The sequence below is a fragment of the Dasypus novemcinctus genome, chromosome 8 (assembly GCF_030445035.2).
Source record: "Dasypus novemcinctus isolate mDasNov1 chromosome 8, mDasNov1.1.hap2, whole genome shotgun sequence".
NCBI classification, from domain to species: Eukaryota; Metazoa; Chordata; class Mammalia; order Cingulata; family Dasypodidae; genus Dasypus; species Dasypus novemcinctus.
In genome coordinates this window covers 3,670,926-3,679,075 of record NC_080680.1, presented here as the reverse complement: position 1 = coordinate 3,679,075, position 8,150 = coordinate 3,670,926, and the positions used below count along the sequence as shown (strand labels likewise).

General features: G+C 37.1%; 1 pseudogene; it reads right to left on the bottom strand.

Moving 5' to 3' along the window:
• Positions 1–7,194: 7,194 nt before the first annotated feature.
• LOC101419455 (calcineurin subunit B type 1 pseudogene) lies at positions 7,195–7,702 on the bottom strand (annotated as a pseudogene).
• Positions 7,703–8,150: the final 448 nt, after the last annotated feature.

Sequence of the window (8,150 nt, the reverse complement as noted above, 5' to 3'; positions counted from 1 at the left end):
CTTCTTTAAAAATAAAAAATAAATTTTTTATTAAAAATAAGTACATAAAGTCACTTTTTCATTTGGAGCCAGAAGCAAATGTGCTTGCAAGAGATGCTTTGCATCTCCAGCAGCTCCCCCTTTCACGTGTTGTGATTCCTGGGGAAGATTACTGATTGCTGTATTCTCTTTATTCTCAAATTTGCTCCTGAGGAAGGATAATGTGCTGTTCCACAAGTAACTGGGATTCCTAAATTTTTTCCCTATATTTTTTACTCTGGATTAAGGGTAGAAATTGGAAAGTTAGAGGAAGAAAGAATAATTATGGGTGTCCATTGGTAATAAACTAGTTTCTTTAGCTGTGTCCCTTAGAAGGGTTCTGTGGAAATTCTGTCATCTCTATGAGACTGTAAGCCTAACAAAGCAAAGTTCAGCAAATGCTCATAGTGTCACTAGAAGTAAACCCAGGGGACTAGTGAGGATGTTCTCAGAGATTAACCCTAGCTGTCATCAAGGGCGTTGGGGTCATCAGTTTCTTGGTTTACTCGTCCCTTCTTTCGTGTCCTCTCAGGGCTACCTTGTGGTCAGTCCGTGGACTGGGGAGTCCTGGGTGGATGTCAGTGCTCCAACCCTGCCGTCCCTATGGTTCCTTTGCTGCAGGATTTCAGCTGAAATGTTGCCCCAGAGTCACATTTGCATGAATGGAGAACTAGCCATTGAAGACCATTTATTTCACATCTCTTTTTATTGCAAATCTAGAAAGCAGCATGGACCTTTGTAGTCCCAGTGCTCTTATACCTGACCTTTTCCACTCTTAATGCCTGATTTAAATTTTTAAAAATAGAAAGCAAATAGAATTTCCCTAGCAAGCACCTTGAATACAATTCACTGTTGAATACAGATTGACTGTTATGTTAGGAATTATTCATTTGGCTTTACATGCATTTCCTTTTCTGAACTCCTTACTTCTTTCAACAAGTAATCACAGTTCCCCATTTCTAAAGCATCATCCAAATGTTGGCAAAGGACCCTATCTGGGAAGTGCCATGGGACAGAAAGCTCCTTTTCACCAGGCTCATCTTCCAAAAAGTGGCAGAGCCACCGGTGACCTCGAAGGACATGCTTCATGATTTTAGAGCTGCTCCCAGCTATTGGGCTCACCTTACATGAAAATGCAGCCTGTTGTATGAACCAGCTAAGCGTGACCGGGAATGGCCCACCAATCCCTAAAGGAACTTGCCCAGTGACATTCGAGTCATTAGAATTTGGTCTGACCCACCAAATACACCAGGCCTTTTTGCAGACACGAACCAGTACTGAGGAGACCATCTTGATTCTTCTTAAAATTCTGCTTTTCAGAAAGTGAAGCATGACAATGGCAGAAATGTAGTCATTTCTGGAGTTCAAAGTGTTGGAGAAAAATGGCACTCACTGGGACATGGAGACCGATATGACCACAGGCAGAAATTTATTGAGAAGCTCTCCCAATGGAGGGGGTCTGAAGAATAGACTTCAGTCCCCCCACCAGCCTGGTGGGGGTCTGAAGAGAGACTTCAGCCCACTCATGGGAGGTGCAGATGTGAATTTATGCTGTACAGCAATAGGCGAGGAAATGTTAGTTCATGAGAAGGGGTTAGGGTCCAGAGTGCAGCCTTGGGTCAATAAAGGGCTGTAAAGGGGAATTCTCTTTATGTACGGCTTGGGGGTGGTGGGCTAGGAGGGAGGGTTTTCTTGGAATGCAGGGGAGTCTGATGGCCCGGAAGGGATGAAGGTTCTTATCTGCTCCATTCCCGTGGTGATGTGGCTCATGTTTGGGGGAGAGACGCTGTCTTCCACATGCAGGCAGCTTGCTCAGTCGATTGGAACGGAGCCACAGCCTTATGACCTGGGAGTCATTGCAAACCTCGAACACGAAGAAAGCAAGAAATTGAATTAAAATATGCTAAATTTTGGAATAGATAAAATGAAGAAAATGTTCATTCTCCTTTTTCATGTTATTTTTGACAAAATTAGGATAAGGGGTAGGACCTCCTTCACACCAGTCTGACTTTAATACCACAAATTAAAAGGTGAATTCTGCAACCATTTTAAGCTTTGCTTAAACTTTTAATATTCAAATCATTCTCTTTTCTCAAAAACTTTGAAAAGTCTAGCTTTGCTTTTAATTTAAAAAGATTTGTTTCAAATAAATTTGAGACTTATTTTGCTCCATAGGTCTCTCGAACTATTTCCAGGTTTTAGCAGTGCTAAGAACTTATTTTAAGAACTTGTGTTTTATTGGACAATTTGTGCTAACAACCTAAATGTCATTGTCATTACCATTATAAAGGAAAAGAATTTAAAAGTAGGAACTATTACTAAGAAACTCTGCTCAATTATTAAATCACAAACAGTTTTTACTTAAAATTTTTTTTAAATTCCGATTTAAAATTTAAGTAATTGGGTTTTTCAAAAGTTATTACCAGGTCTCTTTCATGACAATAAATTTCAAGCTTTGGTAACAGAAAAAAGTTAGCTGTGGAAATCATAACTGACAACTGAAACCATAGTTAAAGATACCACTTTCCCATCCAAAATATTCCTAACTGCATTATTTCCATTTTGCACAGGAAGATTATAAAAGAAGATTATTATTTCATTCTCCATTTGTATATATGATAAACCATTACGTGACATTTCATTTTAGAATCATTGTGATATTAAAGTTAAATGCTTTAATTTTTTTAAACTAAAGGAGTAAGAATACATTCTGTTCTCTTATTTTCTTAAAAGCTAGTGCTTTTTGTTCTGTTTCTTTCCAAATGTTTTATGCACATGAAACAAAAGACCACTAAGAAATTGTCTTACTTGTCTGCATTTTAACAATGAAAACCATGCATTTATAAGAACATCTCAGTGATAATTTTGAGAAAAACTTAGGATTTCAAACTAATTCTTAGTCAATGTCTTTAAAAATTTATTCGTAAATTTATGTTCTGAAGCATGGCCAGCAAGTTAGCAAGCTTGTTGTATTTCTTCAAGTTCAGATGAAACATTTTTTTTTAAAGATTTATTTATTTATTTATTTAACACCCCCCCCCCCCCACCCACTGGTTGTCTGTTCTCTGTGTCTATTTGCTGTGTCTTGTTTCTTTGTCCAGTTCTGTTGTTGTCAGCGGCACGGGAAGTGTGGGCGGTGCCATTCCTGGGCAGGCTGCACTTTCGCGCTGGGCGGCTCTCCTTATGGGGTGCACTCCTTGCGCGTGGGGGTCCCTTATGCGGGGGACACCCCTGCGTGGCGAGGCACTCCTTGCGCACATTAGCACTGTGCATGGGCCAGCTCCACATGTGGTAGACGGACGCCCTAACCACTGGGCCAAGTCCGTTTCCCAGATGAAACATTTTTAAACACTCTTAATATAAGGTTTAAGTAGGTTTTCTTTATTCACCCTAAAGAGAACTATGTTAAAGTAATATGTTTTCTTATTTTAGTTATGTCAATATAGACTTCCTAAGTAAGCTATTTTAATTGATTCAGTGTCTTATTGTCTATAAGCATATATTAATTTTAATAAATAAATAATTTAAAAAATAATTTTAGTTGCTTCACAGTTTTGACATCTAGGAACATGTATTTTCTGGAGCAAGTAACTCATTTACTTTTGCCTGATTCCAGTCTTGTTTAGCATTAAAAAAAGGAAATGTGTTGGTGTGAAACATTTGTTACAAACTATGCAAGAGCATCGTCAAAATATTACTATCAACTATATTCCTTATCTTACATTTGGTGTATTTTTCCCCCAACCCATATTATTTTTTTAATGTATTTTTGTTATAGATATTGCGAACTTGCAAAACAATCATACAGATGTGTAGATTTCCCATACATGGGTGATGTATAAGACCCCTGTGTGATGTTATGTATGTTTATTTTCTAAGTTCACAGTCTTTACTATACACTTATTGCTTATGTGTGTTCATGTATGAATGATATACTTCAATTAAAAAAAAAAAAAAAAGGAAATGTGTGACTTGCCCCAGAATTGTTTAGCACAGGTCCAAGAAAGTATGTATGCTCCAAACATTTTTTAGCATTAGGATAGGAGAGTAGGCTGGTTTCAGTTTTAAATCAGCCCCAAAGTTTCTTTCCTCAAAGACATTACTAGAAAAAAAATGAGTTTTAGTGAAGGAAAAAATACTTTCAGAATCTTCCATTTATACTTAAAAGGCTATAAATTCCTATAACTTTATCTTTCTGGTTTAATAAGAACTCTTGTCTGAATGCTATTAATTATTTTTTCCAGATACCAAGCAGTGCCAGAATGATTTATAAATATGATTTGCTAATTTAGAATGTTGCATTTATGTAGACATTTACAAAATACTCCAATTCTCTTTTTAAGCATTAAAGAGAACTAATTTTAGCAGTTATAATTATTTTTTCAATATAAACAAAGATATGAATCTTGATATACTTGTAATATTTAAATAGTCAATTTCTTCAAGTTACAAATAAAAGAAAAATTACTTTTGAGAATTATCCAATTGACTTTATGTTCATACTGTAATGTTATATTTAACCAAACTAATGTAGAGAACTCATTACCTAATGCCCTTAACTATTTTTATCTATTTTCTTGTTTCACTTAAATTGGTATAGGTCAGCTAACGAAAAGAATCATTTGTGAGAATGATCTTTGGCTCTCGGTTGCTTCATAAGTGAGCCAAAGCACTTAGCAAACATATTAGCTCTCAAGCATTTCTTCCTGAACTTGAATTCCCAAAGGCATTTTGAAAAGTTACTTTTTACTAATAAATTCCAGTGAGTCCAGATGACAGCTCTCTTTAAACAACAACAGCAACAAAAACACAACTCCTAAGCCATATTGTAATGAAACAGATGGCATAGTACAATTACTGTCTGTGCAATAGGGTATTCCACAATTACGAGGAAAACCCATCAAATAAAATAACTATTATTAAAACAAAAAAAGTCTGATCTGCGTATCCTACAGCAGAAAAGAAAGACCTAATGCTTAAAAGATAAAAGAGTACCATACTAATGCTGGATTTTATTAATGTGGGAGGGAGTGAGGGCTATGGAAATCCCTTATATATTTTTTTTCAAGTTCCAAATATTCAATTCTTTATTCATACAGTCTGAAGTTTTCTAAATATCCCACAACATTATACATCATGCAGAAGAAAAACTAAAAATTCAACATAAACCACCCCTCCCCCCCCCCACACAAACACAAACTAAAAAAAGAAGAAACCCTCATTCCCCAGTAAGGGAATAATGTTTGCACTATTTTCTGTAACGCCAGCCAAGATATGCACAAGCAAGAGAAATAGAAAGCATATGCTAAAATATTTGTAGCAAATACTTATGTACAAAAAATTCACAAAAGACAAGTTCCCCCTTGAAGCAGAGCTCATGGCAGTTGACACTGGAACAGATCGAACCACTGGCTGGGATTACAAGCCACCTACTGATCCAGAGAAAGTCACATGTAGTGGAGTTGCCAGTTTTAACATGATCATTTCCAAAATTTGGCAACACTTTTTAAAATTATGCAAATTATGTAAACAAGAGGTACATTTTAAATCGATCTACATGCAAAACTCGATGTCATGCAAGGACACCAAGCACCGGGATTTTTCTCTCACAGGCAGAGCCCGTGATGGGCAGCCCTCAGTTGAAGGACCAGCGACGGCAGGCAGGTGGGCTCAATTTAAGATTCATTCACCTTATTCAACCTGCTCCTTTCCACTCATGATTATAAACCAGTTGTTTTTTTTTTTAATAGAAAAACTCTATAGGGAAAGACTACTGTCCTAGAAAGCTAACCAAAATGTTTGTGTTCCAGCCAATAGTACCTCTGCAGAAAAGGGAAGGGATAATATCAAGTGGTAGAACATGACACTCTACTTTTATATCACCCAAATTTATTAAGTTATTATCAGTCATTCCAAATTGTATGAACAAATGAAGAAAGCTGTCATCCGCTCTCTATGCCTGTGTAAATAAACTTAATAGGTTTAAATTTGGATAAAACTTTGCTCTTCTATGGCATGTAGATAAACAATATTTCTCCCACTTATATCACAAATATGTATGGGTGTTCAGATCCAGTCATACACATTAAATATCACCAGTTACTTAGATAAGCTCCAAGTCTTTTAAAACACAGAAGGTAAATCCAAAGTTCAAATGTGAATTTAATGACAAATCATTTAACCATGTCATGAAACAAAAAATGTATATCCTGTGCAGTTACATGATTCCTTCAGGTGTTCTTCATCAAGCAATGCACATGCTAAATCACGGTTGCCTCAGACAGCTTCTGTTCTTCTTCTACAAAAGAGAATTACACATAACTTACATTTACTCAGGGGCATTTAATGAATGTCATGGCTCCTAGTTACGAAGTAACAGAATGAAGCAGCCATCAGCATTGTGCAACCTCAATACGAACACAAGACTAGCTCGTGGCAATAGCACTAGCTACACTCTGTCAGGCAGAGGTGTACTCAAAGCTGCTCAGCGACGAGACATAATCCCTGGATATATATATCCATAGATATACGTAAAGTTACATACTCCATTGTTATAAAAATGCAATTAAGGTAAATAATAGGATGTTAACAAATGCTTTGTCAATCTCTCAAAGAAGAAAGCACAGGAAAAGGAAAATAGCTGGCTTAACACCTGGCTCAAATTGTGCAATCTTCTAATTATATATAAAACTGTGTGAAATAAAAGAAAGGATGTACATATCCATGATTTTGAGCTTTTATATTCAGCTTGGCACTTTTTGTACTCTATCATCTTATTTCTGGACCAAGTATATTAAAGTAAAGCCATCCGACTACATATATAGAAAGCTACATATATCTATATATACATACATATATTCACATATGTATATATACTTTCTTTTTATAAAAGATGAAGAAAAATAAATTAAAAAGCCAACCCCTTCTCTTTTTCTACCACACTGATATGCTCTTTTCCTCTTGCTGTCCTTCAGACTTTAAAGTGCCACACTGAGTTATTGAGAGAGTAAGAGTTCAATAACACTTAGATGGCTTCATGAGGCTCATGTTGGAAAATGTGGCTTCACAGAGAAAAATACTTCCATTTACACACAGAGAGCACTGCTGGACCTCTTGAGCAGGTCTTCAGAGAGGGAGAAGGAAGCAAAAGTGTTGGGTAGCACTCTTTAAAAAGAGTCACACATCTACTGCCATCTTTTTGTGGATATCTAGGCCACCTACAGCAGCACAGAATTCTTTAAAGGGTATTCTTTCATCTCCATCCTTTTTTACATTTATTATGGCTTTGTCTACAATTGGCTTTTACTGTGTATCTTTCAGACTGTTCCCTGCCATCACCTTCGGCAGCTGGAAGAATTCTCCACTGGGAATAGAGCCATCTTTACCCATGTCATAGATACGGAAGGCAAACCTCGACTTTCGCTCCTTATCTCCTTTGACACTGAGCCGAGAGGCTCCCTCAGTGAGTTCTTCCAAGTCTACTTCTCCATTCCCATCCGGGTCGAAGCTATCTACTACTGCACTCAAGGATTCTGTTGTAACTCTGGGAGAGACATGAATTCTCCCACACTCAAAGAACCAGAATTGTCCAAACAAGCTTCTTAAATCTCTTCCCTAGCCTTTTAATTCCATCAGCATCGAAGTGTGAGCGCACTTCCGACGGGTAACTTGCCTCATTTCCCATTTTGCTCGGTTGGAGCAGAGTGTGGGCGCTCAGACCCGCTAGACCCAGCTGTGCACGCCAGGGGCAGCTGCCAGCCGCCCCTTATAGTCTTTATGTAACATTTATGTAATCTAAAGCTTCTTTAAAAATAAAAATATAATAATTTTAAAAAATTTCCCAAGGTAAAAAAAAAATAAAAGTAACTCCTTACTCTTCTCCATACACTCGTGCCCCCAAACCTACATGTTCAATTTCCATTATCAATACAGGGGATTATAGATGATAGGGGAGAGTGTAAAGATGTTTACTTCTGTAGCAAGAATTACAGACAGCTTACTAGAGTGGAAATGCCTTACACTGTACCATCCTGTAAGGTCTCCCCTAGCCAATTGTAGCTATTAAGTTCAAGGTTAATCAATTACACTTAAATGACATGTAGAAATCAGTTCTTCAGTTGCACTGTCCACAC